At 43.6% G+C, this 23,176-nt stretch overlaps 1 protein-coding gene across 1 annotated transcript in view; it reads right to left on the bottom strand.

The window, feature by feature from the left end:
• The window catches only part of GALNTL6 (polypeptide N-acetylgalactosaminyltransferase like 6), a 1,867,045-nt gene that overhangs the window by 433,976 nt on the left and 1,409,893 nt on the right, over positions 1–23,176 (bottom strand). The window lies entirely within an intron of this gene.

The following is a 23,176-nucleotide window of genomic DNA, read 5'->3' as shown; positions in this document are numbered from 1 at the left end:
GACTACCTGTCAATATATTAAATGGGAAAACAGCATCCCCTTTGAGCTCTCCCATGTTGGTCCCGCATACTGCGTGAACCTTTCAGAACATGATTCAGGAGAAAGATACACTCATCCCAAAAATGAGAAGCTCTGTTAAATCTACAGTAACTTTGTTAATAGAAAACTCAGATTATGTATGTGGAATTTCTAACTTTACCAGAATCACTCTACTTACTGAATAGCATTAGCGGTTCAATAATTGATATCACTTACTAAATGGCATTGTCATTGCCGAATGTTCTTACCACGTATCAGTTATCAAGTTATCAAAGATCCTGAAGAATTGCCTAAATTCTACTGATTAAATTGTGCCAGTTACGATGTAGTTCATTGAATCAGTATAATCAATGCACATATTTCTTGGGTCGTAATCAAACTATTGTTATTTTTATACAATTATGTTACATAAGACTTTTGCAAATAGAATCATCCCCCAAAAATAAACCCCTATGTCAAGTTATTTTAAGAAATAACAAGAGCTATGTAATTGATAATTACAAATACAAAGCAAAGAAAATGCTTTTTTTTTACATTATATACTTTGATGTCTCCAAGGAGACTGAAAAATACTGAGCAGATAGCAACCTCCTTTGGGGTCAAGTGAATGAAAGATGAAAAAAAAAAAACCCTTTCTATCATGTCCCAACTCACTTCTGTCTGACATAAAATAAATTAACTGGATTGATGATACCATCACTCATCAATATTGGATGAAGAATCGTGTTTTCCATGTCCAAATGCAATGGGTGAAAGTAACTTATTTTCCAAATCATAACTTACAGCACTGACAAATGTCCCATTGAAGATCTTACTTCCTAATTGGCGTGAAGTGCATTGTGCTGCATTTGCAGGTAAATCCAATGACCTTCACAATGTCAGAACAAAAAGGAACAGGGGATTTCAGACTACCTATTATCTACTTTCTTTATTAATAATAATGTAACTTATTCAGTCTTCAGATAAAAATGAATGTTAACATAAATTGCATTGAAAAGAAATCTTAATTAATCTAAGCCCATGCTTAATTAATTTTTATACTACAAATTCTGTGCTTTCAGATGCAATTACTTCGGCAGAAAAACAAACTGTATGCCCAGTGTTGCTATGCACCTGTTATTGCTTGACACTTCCTCTTGGGAAAGCTGGTCATAGCTGGAATAGACAAAGTAAGCAAAATGGAGTTTCTTTACGCCATCCATCATCCTCTGAATTGTATTCACAAGAGGCATGGCTATTGTTACCTCAAAATAATTACAGTATAACTTTGGGGGCACTAGTACTCCAAACTTCAGCATTATATGGCATTGTGGAGCAATTTAAAGTGACAGGCAAATACAATATAGTGCTGTGAAAGCGTTAGGCTAAACTATACCCGAACCACAAAACTCATCAAAAATAATACATATATACATAAAATGTAAACGCATGTACACACACCACACATGTGCATGCACAAATATAAACACACTGTATAATACAGAATTTGGAAAACTTGGAAAAGAAAGTTTCAAATAAATATTTCAGCACTAGTATTAAAAATGCACACCTTCCTAAAACTGGAATTTTCTAGATATGAATGCATATACAATTTATATATGCAGCAAGGCAAACTGAAGTGTGACAAATGTGATGAGTTAGCACTGACACAAAATTGATAAATGACACCATTTGGTGTGGGAAAAGTTCTACCATTGTTGTTTCCAATCTGCTGTAGCACCCTGGAGTTTAGGCAGGGTTGCTCCAAAATTTACCTGCCAGGAATAGCTATCTTGACTAATTGTTAGGGATCATTTGACTTCTCCCTAAGTCTGAAACTGTTGCACTTTTCTCTTGTGCCACTAGGTGGCTGGGTGCCTGGTAGCATTAGATACAAGAAGGGCAATGCAAGGTCATATTATGGGTATATGGGGTATCTCAGCCAATGGGAAGGTTTTTTTTCAAATCCCTTGGCCTGCTGGAAGAACCTATTAATTTGGGTGGAGTCAGGTGATCGGTGTTCTGTGCCACTTAGACGGCTGTCTGAGTGGACATGTTGTATTGCCTGGGCTGCTAGGCCAGATTTTGGGCATATCCTGGGCACATCTAGCTGCTAGGCTGTCTGAGGGCCTATCCAGAAGCAAGAGAGCAGCGCAGGGTTGGGATTGTGGCTTGCAGTTCAACCAGAAGTGGTGGTTCTGCCGGCCGGAGAACATGTCGGGTTTGGAGGTAGAGAGGAAGCTGTCGCCACTAAGGGACTATCCACCTTATTACCAGGGACCACAGAGAATAGCTGAAGCAGGTACCGGAGCAGTATTCTCACCAACCGGGGATGGTGAAGAATCTGGAAACTTCAGTGGGTATCAAGCCAGGGACTCAGCCAGTGGAGGTGATGCTTGCAGAGCATCATTGTGTGTCAAGCCAGGGACCGAGCAGGCTGTCCTCCTGTTGAAGTCTCGGCATCTGACAGTTAATCTTGCAACTACCTAAGGCTGTCCTGGCCCTTACCCTCTCTTCCCAAAGGAGAAATAAAATCTATTTTGCATTCAACAAGTGTCTAGTGCCCAATCAACCTACCTTAAATTACACCCACTATGCCATACAACCCACCAGATACAGAATGATGCCAGCTATCTCTGGCCCTGGAGGTTCTCATTAGACCAAAGGAGGCCTGGGACCTTGCTACACTTCTAACTAGGAACTAGGGCTTGGACATGCAATATTTCACTAAGTAGGAAATGTAGCATTGAATCACTGTCATTGTCTGGATTCATATTAAAATGTAACACAACACTGGAAGCACAGCTGCTTTTAACCACTTGCTGAGCACTGCACGCCGATATATGTCGGCACAATGGCAGCAGTGGGAAAATGGGAGTACCTGTACGTCCCCTTTAATTGGCAGGGCTAGTGGGCACGTGTGCACCGGTGGCGGTCGATGTCCGCCGGTGTCCTAGTGATCATGTCACGGAGCTGGAGAAAGGGGATATGTCTATGTAAGCAAGGCATTTCCCCGTTCTGCCTAGTGACATGACAGAGATTGCTGCTCCTTGTCATCGGGAGCAGTGATCGCTGTCATGTGAGTTGTAGCCCATCCTCCCACAGTTAGAATCACTCCCTAGGACACACTTAACCCCTTGATCGCCCCCTAGTGTTTAACCCCTTCCCTGTCAGTGTCATTTACACAGTAATCAATGCCTTTTTATAGCACTGATCGCTGTATAAAGGACAATGGTCCCAAAATAGTGTCAAAAGTGTCCGATGTGTATGCCATAATGACGCAGTCACAATAAAAATCACAATAAAAATTGCACATCACCGACATTACTAATAAAAAAAGTAATAATAATAAAAATGCTATAAATCTATCCCCTATTTTGTAGAAGTGATAACTTTTGCTCAAACCAATCAATCTACCGTACGTGATTATCCTATATTGCGATTTTTTTTACCCAAAATATGGAGAAGAATACATATCGGCCTAAACTGAGGAAAAAAGTTGTTTTTCATATATTTTTGGGGGATATTTATTATAGGAAAAAGTAAAAAATATTGCTTTTTTTTCAAAATTGTCGCTCTTTTTTTGTTGATAGCGTAAAAAAAATAAAAACCACAGAGGTGATCAAATACCACTAAAAGAAAGCTCTATTTGTGTGAAAAAAAGGACGTCAATTTTGTTTGGGTGCAACATCGCACGACCGTGCAATTGTCAGTTTAAAAGACGCAGTGCCAAAACGCAAAAAGTGCTCTGGTCAGGAAGGGGGTAAAATCATCCAGGGTTGAAGCGGTTAAAGCAAGGGTGCCCAACCAGTGGCCTGGGGGCCACATGTGGCCCGTGGAGCCCTCTGATGTGGCCCGCGACCTCCTGCTCTGGGATAGAATAGAAAGAGTACTATTATTAAAGATCAGTTTATTACTAAAATCACAGTGTATCACAGGGCATATCTTTTCTGCAGTGGTTACTGGGCTGCTTTCAAACTGATCCGCAGGTGCAGAGCAATTTACCTGAGGGTTACCTGCATTGAGCCATAGACTTCTATTATTACCTGCGAGTTTGGTGAGCTTTCTGAAAGTGCACCAAACCTGCAGAATATAATATAGGTCTATTGCAAACTGCAGGAAAACCAAAGGTACACTGCTTTGCACACGTGGTGCGGGTAAACCACAGCGCATCAGTGTGAAAGCAGCCTTGGACCTCTTTCACACTGTTAGTCTGACAGTCCGACCAATTGGACCCTCCATTCACCTCTTAGTGGCAGACATAAACCGACTTGTATTCTACCTCTACGGTCTGCTAAAAAGTATCGTTGGCTGTGTCTGTGTCCGCTCTCCAAATGCAGAGTGGACACGGACATGCCACCCACCCGCTTCACTCATTGTGGCCCTCGACCGGTTACCAAGTCTCTTAAGTGGCCCTCGCTCTTCAAAAGGTTGGGCCCCCCTGGGTTAAAGTATGTGTAAATCCAATTACTATAATCTCTTAAAAAACAGACTTTGGCATGTAAATATAATTTCTAAAGCAATTTTAAATATATTTAATATTTGCAACTTTCATTTAAATGAGAGTATGTCACTAATGCCATGAAGGATCTTGAAAATTGAGTACTGTCCGTGATACTTTTTTTATTTGCACTAACATACAATTTTTCAGGACCTGTATGTTAGTGCAAATAAAAAAAGTATCATGGACAGTACTCAATTTTCTCTGTCACAATTGCACTAATACGGCAACAATCACATTAAATATGAAGGATCTTGTAAAGACATTTCCAGCTTTAAGGTGACATCAAAGTCTCCCCTGCATCATCATCCTGTCACACACTCTCTCAATGTTGATTGCAAGTGATGCACATTGCATAGGCACGTCACCATCAGGAGAATATCCCAAAGAAATGACATGCAGCCGTTGCTTAAATACATGTATCTACACATGCAGTGGCTGGAAAAAGGCTCCAGGAGATAAGCAGTGCGGATATGCAACAAAGGATGAGAAAACTTAGAAGTTATTTATTTACATTACTAAACTAACTGTCATTCATTTAGGGTTTAAATCTACTTTGAAGTTTATTTCCAGTGTTCAGAGAGAACAGTTAAGCTTCCTGCTACACAACCAAATATTTAAATAAAAGCCACAACGATTATTATTTTTTGTTTGTTTTTTTATCGCTGACTACAGGCATACCCCACTTTTAAGTGCACAATGGGGTTTATTTACTAAAGCTTGAAAGTGAAAAATCAGGTTCACGTCTGCATAGAAACCAATGAGCTTCCAGGTTTTATTACCAAAGCTTAATTGAACAAGCTGGGGTTAGAAGCTCATTGGTTTCTATGCAGAAGTGAGCCTGATTTTGCACTATCCAGCTTTTGTAAATAAACCCCATTGTGTACTTAAAAGTGGGGTATACCTGTAGTCAAAAATAGGGGTATGGATTTAAAAAGTGAATGGCTCTGTGCTTTTTCAGTCTGCCTTCTATAGCTGTAATCTTCCTTGACACGTTATAGCTCTTTGCACATACTAAATACCCAATTGCAGTTTTGTTTATACCAGCCACATCTTATTAAAGATTCATACCATGTACATGCTTACATCTAATTACATTTCTTCAGATAGCTGCATGTAACATGGAATGTGTTATAAGGCTTAGAAAATGCGGAGAAAGATCCATATCAGGTGTCAGTAGTGCAAGGAAATCTTTCCCGTAAAGCCGAAGCAGAACAAATTTGAACTGAAAGTCAAGAGTGTTTAGAAATTCAAGGCAATTGTTAGAGAGATGTATTAATTCCAGAATTAGCCTAAGCTGGAACCTCTATTATAAAGTCAAATATGCCTATGTGCAATGGCTCCTGAGAGGTAAACTTTAACCTCAAAGCAGCATGTTAAAAGGTATTGTTTTAGATTCTGCAAATGACTGGATAGCATTGTGCATGTAACTGAAGAAAAGTAATGATGATCTGACCAGAGAACACTCTGTAGAGGTCAATGAATGTATTAACCGACACATACCTCAGCAAAAAGCCTGTGTCATTAGGACAGATACAGCGATGCAAACTAGGAATGTTCACTTACTGCCTGTCATAAAAGCGATGAAACACAGCAATTGGCTTCTGATTTACAGGATATCTCTACAATGGTGTTTGAATAGATTTCTGAGATGTAATCACACAGAAGTAATAGAAAAAGTAAATGGATTCTCTTAGGAAGAAAAAATTAATTTGCACGGATGCACAATGATATATAGTGAAATGTTTAATGTTGTGCTAGAACAAATGGGATGACCCGGTGATATGGGGAAAACACAAAAAGAACAGACAAAATAGCAAATTTATTGTGACCATCATTATAATAAGTAAAACAGGAGCTTCAGCTACCAATCATGGGTGCAGGACTGAAATCATCATTGGTGTGGAATGATATTAATGTGATGTGTACAGGTCTCATGTTAAATGAAAATCAGGAACCCCCCACTAATGCTCCTATACATTTTCTTATTTCTAATGGCACTTGCTCATAGCAGATTACATATTTTCTTTACATTGATTCAGTGATATAAGTTAAACCCTATGTTTCCTTAACCACTTAAGCCCCAGACCATTTTGCAGCTAGAGGACCAGGCCCCTTTTTGCAATTCCGCACTGCGTCGCTTTAACTGACAATTGCGTGGCCGTGCGACGTGGCTCCCAAACAAAATTGCCATCCTTTTTTTCCCACAAATAGAGATTTCTTTTGGTGGTATTTGATCACCTCTGCGTTTTTAATTTTTTGTGCTATAAACAAACAAAAGAGAGACAATTTTGAAAAAAATATATATTTTTTACTTTTTACTATAATAAATATCCCCCAAAAATATATATAAAAAAAACATTTTTTTCCCTCAGTTTAGGTAGATACATATTTTACATATTTTTGGTAAAAAAAAAAAATCGCAATAAGCATTTATTGATTGATTTGAGCAAAAGTTATAGCGTCTACAAAATAGGGGATAGTTTTATGGCATTTTTATTAATAATTTTTTTTTTACTAGTAATGGCGGCGATCAGCGATTTTTATTGTGACTGCAACATTATGGCGGACACGGACAATTTTGACACATTTTCGGGACCATTGGCATTAATACAGCGATCAGTGCGATTAAAAATGCATTGATTATTGTAAAAATGTTACTGGCAGTGAAGAGGTTAACAATAGGGGGCAGTGTAGGGGTTAAGTGTGACCTAATGTGTGTTTTTTTTAACTGTAGGGGATGTGGCTTGGCGTGTGAGGCCACTGATCATCTTTCCCTATGACAAGGAACAGACGATCAGTGACAAGCTCACTAGGAAGCACGGAGAGAGGTTTGTTTACACTTACCTCTCCCTGTTCTTCAGCTCTGTGTCCCGAATCGCGGGACACTGGTGGCGATCGTGTCCACGGGTCCCGCAGCCATGGTCACAGAGCTGAGGACCGGGTCGCGAGTGCGCCGCCGGAGTGCGCCCCACGTCTGGGCTCTTAAAGGGCAATGTACCTGTACATGCTTGTGCCCAGTCATGCCATTCTGCCGACGTATATCGGCGTGAGGCGGTCCTTAAGTGGTTAATGGCTGAGAACAGCTGTTTTCTTCTCATATGTTATTATGGCATGAAATATTCACTATTAACTACAGCATACACAAAAGATAAAGTAAAAAGAAGGCAGCATTTAAAGACATGTGGAAAAAATAAACCGCGCTTGACAAAATTAAAAAAATAATTTACAAAAGCATCCCTAAAAACTCTATAGACCGCAGCTCAGGTGGGATACACACACAGGCAGTAGAAAAAAACAATTGAAGAGCAGTGCCAATTTACAATAAATAAAATAAAATAATCAAAATAACCATAAAACAGAAATTATCAATACATAAGGAATGGTTGAAATATTCGACCAGTTCAACCACATCTATGAGTCCATATCCATTAATCATCAATTGCAAATAATGTCAATGCCATGAGAGTGTTCATTAGCAAAGATGATATAAATGGTGTTTATAGTAAGCAAAAAAAGGAATCCAAATAAGGGTCCTGATAAAAACACCACGGTGACTTCACATATGCTTTGTAGAGTGAAGAAACATGCCCGACCACCAGGATAATAATGCACTTACCAGGTGGCGAAGCGTAATGAGCATATAACCTGACCCATCAGTAGCCGGAAGCATGTATTTTGGACCTTGTAGCACAGAATCTTGCACTAAGATCAGAATTCAAATGCTCCACAGGGCAATTTCTCCAATAATTGCTCGAAAAGAAAAAAAAGCCCTGTGCTGCCACTTCCAGCAATGTCTTCTCACTACATCCTCCCGAATGAATTTGAAGACATGGTTATTCTCAGTGTGGCCTATTGATGGTCTTAGAACCTGACAAGTAGGGGTGAGCCGAACACCCCCCCGGTTCGGTTCGCACCAGAACATTCGAACGGACTGAAAATTCATAGGAACTTTAGAACCCTATTAAAGTCTATGGGACTCAAACGTTCAAAATCAAAAGTGCTAATTTTAAAGGCTAATATGCAAGCTATGCAACAGATAACACCAGCAATAAGGAGTATCTTCAGGTGTATACTGTGCTGGAGGCACACAACACCCACTTTAACTCCTGCAGATGCCTGTATTAGAGAACACCAGCAATAAAGGGTAGATACAGGTGTATAGTGCGCTGGAGGCACACAACACCCCCTAACTCCTGTAGATGGCTGAGAAAAGAACACACTGTCCCTGCCTATCTAGCTCTTTCCCTGCACGCCAACACACTACACAAGGCCGCCACACTGGTGGCCTTATATAGTGTGGGGCGTGTACTAAACCCCCTGAGCTATAATTGCCCACAGGCATCCTGCCTGTGGCCAATTATGGCTCTCCTCGCTGCCAGCTCTGTGATTGGCCAAGCATGATTGCATGCTTGGGCAATCATGAGCCAGCAGTGCACTGTGATGGCGTAGTGCATTGTGGGCCGTTCGTGCCACATGAATTTGGTGCGAACGGTCCACAAAGTTCTGAATTCGCCGAACAGAGGAACAGCCAATGTTCGAGTCAAACATGCGTTCGAATCGAACACCGAGCTCATCCCTACTGACAAGTTAATGCCACCAGTAAATAAGTGCTAAGTCCTTTGACTTGTTACCTTACAGCTTACTTCAAAGACTAAGGCCTGAGAAAAAATCAAGGGAGGTGGGATCTTTTATACCCCTTTCCCACTGGAGCGGTTGTCAGGTGCTTTAGCGCTTGAAATAGCCTCTGCTAAGTGCCTGAACACCACTTCCCATTCATTCCAGTGTGGCTTTTCTCACTCAGGCAGTGTGTTTGAGGGACATTACGAAAAGTCCTGTAAGCAGCATCTTTGGGGCAGGTTTGGATCACTATATTTAGCGCTCTCAAAACACCCTGCCCATTGGAATGAATGGGCAGCGCTTTCAAAGCGCCTGAAAAGCGCGTAAACCTTTTTTGAGTTAAGAACACACCACAGCTAAAATGACCAGCACTTTAGCACTAACGGCCAGCGCTTTCAGTGTGAAAGCAGTCTTAATGTGTGAGAATGAACCCAGATATGGAGGTATTCCCCCAATCAAAGACTGGTCCTTTAAAATGAGGGTTGGTTTTTAGGAAAATAAGAATAATGCAGGCACAGGGACATTTAAAGCTGGACAGAAATACAATAGTCGCCTAGGCATGAGCAAGGTAGGTGGCTTGCAACATAGAATGACCTTTAGCTATTGAGATTGTCAAAACTAGTGAGAAGAAATAAGCTATTGTTGCTAAGAAAAGTTTTGGACAGGTTTTAATATTCAGGTAATCAGTGTGTACACATTCATAGAAGATGGGAAAGAAGACATAATCCATATCGCACAAATATAATGTAAACATAATAGTAGGAGATTTTAATCAAATGATTAAACAGGAAGAATAATACCAGTCATAAAAAGGTTATCAAAATGATAATAGACAAACGGAAAATAAATGTACCTTGATAATGGGAATGAGAGTGATTATCAGATGTGAAAATGTACATTGATTACATTAATCAAACCAATGTAAAGCAAATAGATGATGCAATGGTAGATGATGATGGTGGTGGTGATGGGGGTGATGGTGGGGAGGAAGACTGTTACATTCTATGGTTAGGATAAGGTGTAAAAAAGTGCAGTAAAATGCTGGAGAGAATTGGAATATCTGATAGGAGAAAGGGGTAATACAACAGTTCAGGCAGAACCAGATATACAAACTATCGAAAGAAGGTTTAAATGGTGGAAGAGGAATTAAAGCTGATGAAGAAAACAACTGTAAATCTGCAGTTCAACTATTGGAAAATGAAAGAAAGGAAGGACAAGAATAATAGCATGATGAAGGATGTGGAGGATGTGAGATGGTAAAATTGCAACTTCATAGAAACCAAAGGCCCAATAAAAAAAATAGGTGGAAAGAATTCTGAGGTGCTAAATGGAAACCCTATTGAGAATGAAAAGATTGTAAAAAAATAAACAGGAGGATATATAACAGAAGTATAAGATGAGGGAAAAAACAACTTGGGAACATTTGAAGAATTTGTAACGGTATAACCATACATGTCATGGTCAGAAGGGACTAAAGCTGGGGCAACCTTTCAGAGGTGGAGATCACCAGGGTGCCACGCCTTTTAAAAAATATATATTCTTTTAATAAATTAACTATTTAGCAAGCCCCCAGTAAAAACTAAAGATGGTATAAAGAAAACAGACTATCTGGTACTGTAGGCTGATTTTGTTGACTAGTTTCAGGCCTGGATATCTTCTCTGATTTCTGGCCAGTATAAGTAATATGTAGGGCAGTGTACATTGGTCATTAGTATGTAGGGCAGTGTATAGAGGTCAGTAGTATGTAGGGCCCTGTCCAGAGGTTATTAGTATGTAGGGCAGTGTCCAGAGCTCATTAGTATGTAGGGCAGTGTCCAGAGGTCAGTAATACTGTATGTACGGCTGTGTCCAAAGGTCAGTAGGATGTTGGGCAGTGTATAGAGGTCAATAGGATGTTGGGCAGTGTACAGAGGTCAGTAGTAAGTAGGGTAGTGTACAGAGGTCAATGAGGGAATGGTGTGGGGGGGTAGAGGGGCATGGTATAGGGATCCAGGAGGGCACACTATAGGGGGCTCAGGAGGGCATGGTACTAGGGGCTTAGGTGTGGACAGTGCAGTGGGTTCAGGAGGGCATGGTATTGGTGTGTCAGGAGGAAATGGTATTAGAAGGTCAGCAGGACAGAATGCATGGGGGGTCAGGAGGGTACGGTACAGGGGGTTAGGAGGGTCTAGTATTGGGGAGTTAGGAGGGCAGAATATAGGGGGTGTTAGAGGTGCATGGTACAAGGAAGTCAAGAGTAGTGATGGCCGAACGGTTCGCCCGGCGATCGTTTCGCGGCGAATTTCGGCTGTTCGCGGTCTGCCCGTTCGGCGGACTATTGGCGCCATTCGCCCGGCGGACTTCCGTGTTTACTGTGTAAAAGAACTTTGACCTATGATGACACATCCATCATGGGGTACAGGACAGCCAATTGAGACATTACAGCACATGGACACTTGGACATTCCCCCTAACTTATAAATACACCCGATCCGGCGGCCATTTTACATTCTTTATTCTGTCACTATAGGGAGAGGTTGCTGTGTGGAGCAGGGAGAGATTGCAGTGACCCAAATCGCTAGCTATTTGGTACACAAAAGTTATTTTCAGGACTGGTATAGGTGTTAGGTGTATATAGGTCTGCTGTGCTACTGATTGTTGCAGCAGCCTGAGTGTCTTTTGTCAATTTAGAGAAAGGGAAAGGACGGTGTGTCTGCTGTAGGGACAGTCAGTTTAGTCATTAGCTGTTACTATCAGGTCCACAAAAGTGCTATTCCAGTTATTGTTCCAGTAGCCTCTGTTTTGTCAGTTTATATAGGGACAGGCAGGAAGCAGTGTGTGAGGCAGTGAGGGTCAGTTTAATCAGTAGCTGTTACTATATTAGGTCCACAAAGGTTCTTTTCAGGACTGGTATCAGTGGTATGGTAATAGGCTTGTACACGTATAATATTCTTTCTTCCAAATATAGAAAGAATATTATACTTGACTGCTGCCCTTCTGCTGCAGTCTGCTAATCATTCACAACCTACTTGCTCCACAAAGGTCCTTATAAGGACTGGTAAGGTAATAACCTGGTTTAGGGTGCTATAGTACATAGGGTTGAGTGAGGTACAGTCTGCTTTTCTATAAGGACTGGTATAAGTCCACAATACATAGGGTTGAGGTGCACTACTGCTGACCACTGCCCTATACTGCAGCAGTCCTTCATCGGTATAGGGACTGACGTACAGTCTGCTAATCACTCACACACAACCTACTTGTTCCACAAAGGTCCTTATAAGGACTGGTAACTTGGTCTGTCTAGGGTGCTACAGTACATAGGGTTGAGTGAGGTACAGTCTGCCATTCTATAAGGACTGGTATAGGTCCACAATACATAGGGTTGAGGTGCACTACTGCTGACCGCTGCCCTATACTGCAGCGGTCCTTCATCGGTATAGGGACTGACGTACAGTCTGCTAATCCCTCACACGCAACCTACTTGTTCCACAAAGGTCCTTATAAGGACTGGTAAGGTATAGGGTACTACAGTACATAGGGTTGAGTGAGGTACAGTCTGCTATTCTTTAAGGACTGGTATAGGTCCACAATACATAGGGTTGAGGTGCACTACTGCTGACCGCTGCCCTATACTGCAGCAGTCCTTCATCGGTATAGGGACTGACGTACAGTCTGCTAATCCCTCACACGCAACCTACTTGTTCCACAAAGGTCCTTATAAGGACTGGTAAGGTATAGGGTACTACAGTACATAGGGTTGAGTGAGGTACAGTCTGCTATTCTATAAGGACTGGTATAGGTCCACAATACATAGGGTTGAGGTGCACTACTGCTGCCTGCTGACCTATACTGCAGCAGTCCTTCATCGGTATAGGGACTGACGTACAGTCTGCTAATCACTCACACACAACCTACTTGTTCCACAAAGGTCCTTATAAGGACTGGTAACTTGCTCTGTCTAGGGTGCTACAGTACATAGGGTTGAGTGAGGTACAGTCTGCCATTCTATAAGGACTGGTATAGGACCACAATACATAGGGTTGAGGTGCACTACTGCTGACCGCTGCCCTATACTGCAGAAGTCCTTCATCAGTATAGGGACTGAGAGTTTTGTCACAGGGCCATTTAAAAAATGACAGGCAGAGGAAGAGGCAGGCCCTTCTGCAGGGGTGGTAGGGGTAGGGCAGGAGCAACAGGCTTGAGCCAAAATGGGAAGTTGCAGAAGGTGCGTTCAATTACTTTAAAGGACGCACCAGACTTGGTTGAGTGGCTCACTCAGCCTTACTCTTCTGCACCCTCCTCATCCTCTCGATCTGCACCCTCTTCTTCACTCTCTGCTATGTGCACCCCCAAATACACTACCACCACCAACAACACCACCACCACCACATACCTTAAGCTTGAGTCACAGGAATTATTTTCCGATCCATATCAAGACATTTCTGATGCACAGCCACTCTTGGTATTGGATCAGGAAGAGGAGGTAGCAACAACCGCTACTCAGCAGTCTGACGACAGTACCCAGATCAGCCCAAGGAGGAGGTTGGTCCCTGGTGTTGCTGCCTACTCCGAGATCTCTACTTATAGCGGTGGAGAAGGTGCCGCGACGATGACGTGTCTAGTGATGTCACGTGGGTGCCCACAAGAGAGGAAGAGGAGGGGAGTTCAGAGGGAGATATGGACCAGCAGATAGGGAGGAGAAGCAGGAATAACTTACATTGCACAGGAGGGACAAATCAGACTGCAAATGTATCAGGAGCGAGTCATCGACCATGTACGGTCACATCTGGCACTCCCAGGACACCGGCACATAGCTCCGCAGTGTGGGTTTTTTTAACGCGTCCGCTGCTGACAATAGCGTTGCCATCTGTAATCTTTGCAGTCAACGCATTAGTCGCGGTAAGCCCAACACTCACCTAGGGACGACCGCCTTAAGAAGGCACATGAGCAGCCATCACCGAGCCCAGTGGGAGCAACGGAACACACAAAGCCACACTCCAGGCTCTCACCGTCCAGCCTCGTCTTCTACTTCTCCTTCTCCTCTCTCCTCACAATTGTCCTCCACTCCACCTTCCATCACGCCAAGCTCACGTTTTTCTGCAAAAAGGCAGGCTTCCGTGGGCCTAATGTTCGAGCGTAAAAAAAAAATGATGACGCCGGATAACCCTCTTGCCCAACGGTTGACGGCTGGCTTGTCAGAACTCATAGCCCGCCAACTACTGCCATATAAACTGGTGGACTCGGAGGCCTTTCGCAAATGTGTGGCCATTGGAACACCACAATGGAAGGTCCCAGAAAGGAAGTATTTCTCAGAGAAGGGCATCCCAGAGCTATATGGCCATGTTCAGCGGCAAGTGAATGTATCTCTGGCACACAGTGTCGGTGCCAAGATACATCTGACCACAGACACGTGGTCTAGCAAACACGGGCAGGGAAGGTATATCACTTTTACTGCCCACTGCGTGAACCTTCTGACGGCCGTCAAGCATGTAACCCGTGGCACCCGTGTAGATTTGGTTTTACCGCCATGGATTGCATGCAGACCTGACTTTTCTTCTCCTCCTCCTCCTACTCCATCCTCCTCCCTCTCCTCCTCAGCTGACTCCTCCTTTTCCGCTGCTAGCGTCTCTTCCGCTGCGCCACCCAAGCTCCCCAGAACCTATTCGACATGCCAGGTGAGACATTGCCATGCCGTGCTGCGTCTGTTGTGCCTGGAAGCCAAGAGCCACCCTGGCCGGCACTCCTTTCAGCAGATCAGTGGCTAACCACGCTCAATTTGACAGTTGGTAAAGTGGTGTGTGACAACGGTGCCAATCTGCTTAGCGCATTGAAACAGGGCAAAATCACGCACGTGCCATGCATGGCACACGTCTTCAACTTGGTCGTGCAGCGATTCCTTGTCAAATACCCTGGGGTCCAGGACATCTTGTGGCAGGCAAGGAAAATATCGGCCCATTTCAGAAGATCTTACACAGCCATGGCTCGCCTTGCTGACATTCAGCAGCGACACAATCTGCCGGTCAGACATCTTATTTGCGATTGCCCGACGCGATGGAACTCAACCTTCTATATGCTTGATAGGCTGCTCCAGCAGAAATGTGCAGTTAACGTCTACCTGTATGAACTCTGCGGCAGAACAGGTTCTGGGGAGCTGGGGGTTTTTTCACCGCGCCAGTGGCTGCTCATGCGCGACACATGCAGACTTCTGCGCCCATTTGAGGAGATCACCAAACTGGTCAGTCACAGCCATGGCGCCATCAGTGACATGGTACCTTATGCCTTCTTTATGGAGCGTGCATTGCGTCGTGTCATTGATCAAGCTGTGGAGGAGCAGGAGCGGGAAGATGAGGAAGTCGCAATGCTGGATGAATTCCCAGGGGGGGCTACTCTGTCTGAGACAAGTCAACAACAGGAGTCTGAAGAGGAGTCAGAGGAGGATGGTGCCGGGGGGGATAAGGAGGAGCAAGAAGAGCATGCTTTAAACCTTTCTGGGATCCCTGTTGTGCGTGGATGGGGAGAGGAGAATGAAGAGGACGACATTATCCTGGATGAGGAGCAGGAGCCAGGCCACCTTCATGCTCCAGTGTTTTAATAGGGACCCCCGTATAAAAAGCATAAGGGTCAAGGACCAGTACTGGGTGGCAACGTACTTGGACCCCCGGTACAAACACAAAATGGCGGAAATGTTACCGCCGTCACAGAGGGCTGGCAGAATGGAGCACTTCCAGGCCTTGCTTCGAGAAATGCTGCATTCTGCCTTTGTGTGCGCTGGCAGAGGAGCAATTCCCACTCCCAGAAAAGGAGTTGCGGGTACCAATCCAAAAGCGCCTGCAAGAAGAGGCCGGTTTGAAGATGTGTTGGTGACTTCGGATATGAGGTCATTCTTTCAGCTGACCCATTGACAGGTGTCATCCGGATTCAGCATCAGAGAACGCCTAGACCGTCAGGTGTCCGACTACATCGGGTTAACTGCCGATGTGGACGCTCTGAGAAGTGATGAACCCCTGGACTACTGGGTGGGCAGGCTTGACCTCTGGCCAGAGCTTGCCCGATTTGCAATCGAACTGTTGGCTTGCCCCTCATCCAGTGTCCTGTGCGAAAGTACGTTCAGAGCAGCATGGGGGATCGTGACCGATAAGCGTACTCGCCTAGCTCACGACAGTGTTAACTACCTCACATTTCTAATAATGAATGAGGCATGGATCTCGGAGGAATTCAACACATGTGACCAGTAGACCATGTATATGTCTATAAACAATTTTTTTAATCGAGCACAGAGACCTTCTTTCTTCATTTGGCTCACTTCCTTGTCCAAAAAAAGCACACCATACTATATGCCCGTACCCTCCTGTTTGAAGAGGTTGAGCGGTGTCATATTTCTACTGGGGCTGCTTATTATGAGGGGCTCCCACCATCCATGTGCTATGCTGACATCCTCCTGGGGCTGCTTATTATGAGGGGCTCCCACCATCCCTGTGCTATGCTGACATCCTCCTGGGGCTGCTTATTATGAGGGGCTCCCACCATCCCTGTGCTATGCTCATTATGAGGGGTTCCCACCATCCCTGTGCTATGCTCATTATGAGGGCCTCCCACCATCCCTGTGCTATGCTGACTTCCTCCTGGGGCTGCTTACGGTGCAGGTGTCAGTGCTGTATGTCACGCTGCTGATGTCAGTGCTCTCTATCACGGTGCTGCTGTCAGTGCTGTATATCACGGTGCTGGTGTTAGTGCTTTATGTCACGCTGCTGATGTCAGTGCTCTCTATCATGGTGCTGTTGTCAGATGACTCTATCACGGTGCAGGTGTCATTGCTGTATGTCACGCTGCTGATGTCAGTGCTCTCTATCACGGTGCTGCTGTCAGTGCTGTATATCACGGTGCTGGTGTTAGTGCTTTATGTCACCCTGCTGATGTCAGTGCTCTCTATCACGGTGCTGTTGTCAGATGACTCTATCACGGTGCAGGTGTCATTGCTGTATGTCACGCTGCTGGTGATCATCTCCTGCACCCTCTTTGCCTACCCTGACCTTCCACAATCCGCTCCTGAATTGTTACAACAATTTCCCATATAAAAAAAGAATGCTTGTAGTTGTCGATCCCAGATTCACCTCATACATGTGTTATGTCATTGGCCATGTGGTGAGGCTATGTTTGCACAGCTATTAATTATTTTGTGGCTGCAAATTTGACCTGTAGGTTTGACCATTGAAGTCAATGGGGCCCGCCACGAACGATCCGGTTCGCGAATTATCGGCCGCATTCGCGGTCCACCTTTGCGAAACGTCCCGTCGGAAGTTCGTCCATCACTAATCAGGAGGGCATGGTGTATGGAGGTCAGGTGGGTATGCCGTAAGGAGGTTAGGAGAATATAGTATTGGGGGTCGGGAAGGCACAACATTTATTTACTTATGCTGAGTGGTGCAGGGAAGCTGTCATGGCAGAGCTGCATGTTCAGATCCTCACCGGTGGATCAGAGAGGAGGGTCCATGTGGAGGCACACACTGCAGTCAGTGGAACCCTCCAGAGCAATTTTAGAGGCTTTCCCCGCACTGCAGCTGCACATATGCAAGGGACAGGGCTGTCTCTGCGGTCTGGGATTGGTTAAGCATTCCCCTGTGTGCTCTGCAGCTATGGGGGAAAAACACAGGGTTGGCAATGGGGACCTGTTTGTGATCTACCTTTCACCTGCCTATGGTTTGGCAAGTGGGTCGGGATCCACAAATTGCTGACCCTGGGACTAAAGAGTCAAAAAGCCCTCCAAGCAAATCAGTTGGGCTTTCCTTTGGTGGTAAATGGTAATGGATATCTTCTTTTTTTGTGTGTGTTTAATGTTTAAATTTTTTTTTTCTCTTCATTTATCTGTCTATTTATTGCTTTTGCCATAACTTACCACAACTTACCACCAAAGAACAACCCAAAATACATTGTCCTTCTCCTGACAATTGCAGTGATACCACATATGTGTATGTTATTTGTTCCTTATACCCATAGTAGAGCCAGAAACTATAGCATACATTTTGCTTTTTTATCCTACCTGAAACATAATGGGGTTGATTTACTAAAACTGGAGAGTGCGACAATTGGTGCAGCTGTGCATGGTAGGCAATCAGCTTGGTCAGTTAAGCTCTTGCAATAAAACCTGAAAGCTGATTGGTTTCTATGCAGAACTGTACCAGATTTTTGCACTATCCAGCTTTAGTAAATCAACCCCACTGACACTAGCTGACATTGATACTAATTTAAGAAATGCTTTTTAAAACAAAGCCCTACCCAAAATATACCGACCCTGATCTATGACCACAGAGGTGATCAAATGCCACCAAAAGAATGCTGTATTTGTGGGAAAAAGGACATACATTTTATTTGGGTACAGCTGCACACAAACACACAATTGTCAGTTAACGTAACGCAGTGCCGTGGCCATGAAGGGGGTTAAACCTTCTGGAGCCCAAGTGGTTAAAGTCTATTCATATCCAAACTTTTTTTTTGCTACCTATGCATCTTTTTATGAGATTTCTCTTTTTCTCTGTCGGAAGACACAACAGAAGTGAGAAAAGATCCCCCAAAAATAAGGGACATCCTATTTTCAACAGTCGTCAGTGAAACAAGTGCCCCTTCTGTAAGATTTGCCCTTCTTCCAGTGAAAATTAAAACTTTTCGATTTTCCCTCAGACTCAGTGTCAGTGACAATGGAAAAATAGAGACCCGTCACCACATTATCCAAAGCAAAAAAATGTTACTATTGAGATTTTTTTTTTTTCCCCAGCGATAACAGTTTAGGGATAAGAGCAAGCAAATAGATCCTTTTTTTTAATTTGTATTTTTTATTGAAAGTATAAAGATAACAAGATTACATTAACATACACTTATATAAATGCGTAGGGAAACAATATTAATAGCATAAATAACAAATCAAAGAAAAAAAAAGAGGGGGGAGGAATGTAAGGAGAGGGAGAGAGAGGGGGAAAGGGAGAGAGAGAAGAAGGGGGGGAAGAATAAGAAAGATCCAGTACATTCAGTATGCCATCAAAATCACAGTCATTTACAGTACAGATCACAGATCGCTAAACCAGGCGTATATATGCCAGGAGGCAGAGGGTAAGGACATTTTCTCTCCTGCAGGAAGTTATGGAACTGATAGGTCAGCTAAGTTAAGCATTGAACTCTTCCTAAGGGGGCACAGAGTTGGAACCAGGATTAAGTTCAGAATGATTCCACAGATCCCAAATCTTAGAGAACTGTGGCATAATGTCATGGACTATTGCCGTAAGCCGCTCCATACGGCCAATGTATTCTAGATTTTGCAAAACTTGGGAGAGAGCAGGTGGGGTTTGGGAGAGCCATCTTACAGGGATGGCTCTTTTAGCAGCTATTAGAATAAAGGTGGCGAGTTTCTGAGCACGTTTGGAGAGTCCAGGGATCGGTAGACCTAATAGAAAATGCAGAGGGTCTAATGGAAGGGAAATCTCAAACAGATCCTGGATGAGGGACTGTATTGCAAGCCAGAATGGGCGGATCAGGGGGCAGTCCCAAAAATGTGGAGATGAGAGCCTGTGTCTCCCTGGCATCTCCAACACAGCTTAGGGGACTTGGGGACATATTTGCGCATAATTTTGGGCATTTTATACCAAAAGAGTAATATCTTATAGGCTATTTCTTTCTGTTCCACGCAGCGTGATGACTTGGGAATGGCTGTCCATATTTCCTGCCACTGTGGGAGTAATACGGGATGTTTTAGCACTTGAGTCCACTTCCGCATGTAAAAATGGGAAGAGTCAGTAATGGGCACTGAGTCATGGAGTATTCTGTATATGTCAGAGATTAGATGGGCCTGGTATGGGCCTTGAGCACATAGAAGTTCAAATGGGGTTGGTTTGACAAGACTTAGGACTGGGGATTTAGAGGCAAAGTAATGTCTGATTTGCAAATAGGAGTGGAAGAGCTGTTTGGGAATCTGGTGCTGCTTCTGTAGCTCCGCGAACGATAGAAGTCTGCGGGTAAGGGGGTTACTATGTTACGGAGTTGGAATATACCAGCCTGGGACCACGGAAGCATTCTATCGTAGGCCAAGCTGTCAGGGATATCTGGGTTAAACAATGTATTTATCAAAGGAGAGCATTGGGAGGCCAGAGAGAATAATCTCGAGCACTTCCTCCAGATATCCAAGGAGAACAGCATCGGGGCTATATGCTGCGAAGTGGACCCATGGAGGTTTTAAGGTCCGGCCAAATCATGGCACAAATGTGTGCAGGACTAGTGATGCTCATGTCAATTTCTGCCCACACAGTAGGGGCTTTCCTGGACGACCAGGTAATAATTGGATTGAGGTGTGCAGCGTAATAATACGTGTAGCGTAAGCAAATAGATCCTTAACCACTTCCCACCCGGCCAATGTACATATACGGCCGGGTGGGAGCTCTCTACTTCTGATAGGACGTTCAGGAACGTCCTTCAGAAGGAGGGGGATCGCCCGTGCCCGCGAAGCGGCGCGATCCCGATGTGCTCGTGTCACCCGGACACGGCGCATCTCGGATTGGCAGGAGGGCTCTGTGATTGGCCCTCCTGATCACATGACGGCCATGTCCAATCACGGCCGTCATGTGATGTAAACAAACAGCCATTTTCTAGGCAATCGGCTCCTCCTCTCCTCACACAGAAGTCATCGCTGAGGAGAGGAGAGCAGATCGCTGCAGCCGGCTGGTGATCAGTGAGTATGAGCTGTTTTTACAGCTTTTTACTAACTGATCACCAGTCTAGTGTAAACACACATCACCACACAGTGTAAACACACATGTCACCACAATACACATGTCACCACACATGTCCCCAAAACACACATGTCCCCAAATAATAAAAAGACATGTCCCCAAATAAAAAAACACATGTCCCCCACATACAGTGCCTTGCGAAAGTATTCGGCCCCCGTGAACTTTTTAACCTTTTGCCACATTTCAGGCTTCAAACATAAAGATATAAAATTTTTATTTTTTGTGAAGAATCACCAACAAGTGGGACACAATTGTGAAGTGGAACTAAATCTATTGGATTTTTGAAACTTTTTAAACTAATAAAAATATGAAAAGTGGGGCGTGCAAAATTATTTGGCCCCCTTGCGTTAATACTTTGTAGAGCCACCTTTTGCTGTGATTACAGCTGCAAGTCGCTTGGGGTATGTCTCTATCAGTTTTACACATCGGGAGACTGAAATTCTTGCCCATTCTTCGTTGCAAAACAGCTCAAGCTTAGTGAGGCTGGATGGAGAGCATTTGTGAACAGCAGTTTTCAGCTCTTTCCACAGATTCTCGATTGGATTCAGGTCTGGACTTTGACTTGGCCATTCTAACACCTGGATGTGTTTATTTGTGAACCATTCCTTTGTAGATTTTGCTGTATGTTTAGGATCATTGTCTTGTTGGAAGATGAATCTCCGTCCCAGTTTCAGGTCTTTTGCAGACTCCAACAGGTTTTCATCCAGAATGGTCCTGTATTTGGCTGCATCCATCTTCCCCTCAATTTTAACCATCTTCCCTGTCCCTGCTGAAGAAAAGCAGGCCCAAACCATGATGCTGCCACCACCATGTTTGACAGTGGGGATGGTGTGTTGAGGGTGATGAGCTGTGTTGCATTTACACCAAACATATCGTTTTGCAATGTGGGCAAAAAGTTTGATTAATTTGATTGAGCACCTTCTTCCACATGTTTGGTGTGTATCCCAGGTGGCTTGTGGCAAACTTTAGACGAGACTTTTTATGGATATCTTTGAGAAATGGCTTTCTTCTTGCCACTCTTCAATAAAGGCCAGATTTGTGCAGTGTACGACTGATTGTTGTCCTATGGACAGACTCTCCCACCTCAGCTGTAGTTCTCTGCAGTTCATCCAGAGTGATCATGGGCCTCTTGGCTGCATCTCTGATCAGTCTTCTCCTTGTCTGAGCTGAACGTTTAGAGGGACGGCCAGGTCTTGGTAGATTTGCAGTGATCTGATACTCCTTCCATTTCAAAATGATCGCTTGCACAGTGCTCCTTGGGATGTTTAAAGCTTGGGAAATCTTTTTGTATCCAAATCTGGCTTTAAACTTCTCCACAACAGTATTACGGTCCTGCCTGGTGTGTTCCTTGGTCTTCATGATGCTCTCTGTGCTTTCAACAGAACCCTGAGTCTATCACAGAGCAGGTGCATTTATACAGAGACTTGATTACACAGAGGTGGATTCTATTTATCACCATCGGTCATTTAGGACAACATTGGATCATTCAGAGATCCTCGCTGAACCTCTGGAGTGAGTTTGCTGCACTGAAAGTAAAGGGGCCGAATAATTTTGCATGCACCACTTTTCAGTTTTTTATTTGCTAAAAAAGTTTAAATTATCCAATAGATTTCGTTCCACTTCACAATTGTGTCCCACTTGTTGGTGATTCTTCACAAAAAATTAAAATTGTATATCTTTATGTTTCCCACAAACCAATTATTATACACTTAACAGAATTAATTTTTTTACCAAAAACATGTAGCAGAATACATTTTGGCTTAAATTTATGACAAAATTAGATTTTATTGGATTTCTTTTAAAATAGAAAAAAGAAAATATTGTTTTTCTTCCAAATTTCCGCCTTTTTTGCTTATATCGCAAAAAATAAAAAACGGAGTCGTGAATAAATACCACCAAAATAAAGCTCTATTTGTGCGAACAAAATGATAAAAATTTAATTTGGGTACAGTGTAGCATGACCGCGCAATTGTCATTGAAAGTGCGAGAGCGATGAAAGCTGAAAATTGGGCTGGGAAGGAAGGGGGCGAACGTGCCCTGTATTGTAGTGGTTAATGACACTTGACAATGATACTTTGCACTGCAAGTGCACTTGGGAGTGCAGTTGTCCTAAATCTAAGGGGTAGATCTTAAATGAGTGGAAGCTCTGCTGATTTTATCATCCAATCATGTGCAAGTTAAAATGCTGTTTTTAATTTTCCTTGCATGTCCCCCTCGGATCTACAGCGACTGCACTTCCAAGTGCACTTGCAGTGCATAGTGGATTTCCCTTTAGTAAGTAACCCCCA

The sequence above is a fragment of the Lithobates pipiens genome, unplaced genomic scaffold (genome assembly GCF_037356315.1).
Source record: "Lithobates pipiens isolate NorthernLeopardFrog02 unplaced genomic scaffold, aLitPip1_a1.2 Scaffold_13, whole genome shotgun sequence".
Taxonomy (NCBI): Eukaryota; Metazoa; Chordata; class Amphibia; order Anura; family Ranidae; genus Lithobates; species Lithobates pipiens.
Note: the sequence above shows the minus strand (reverse complement) of the source record. Positions and strands in the feature narration are given on the sequence as shown.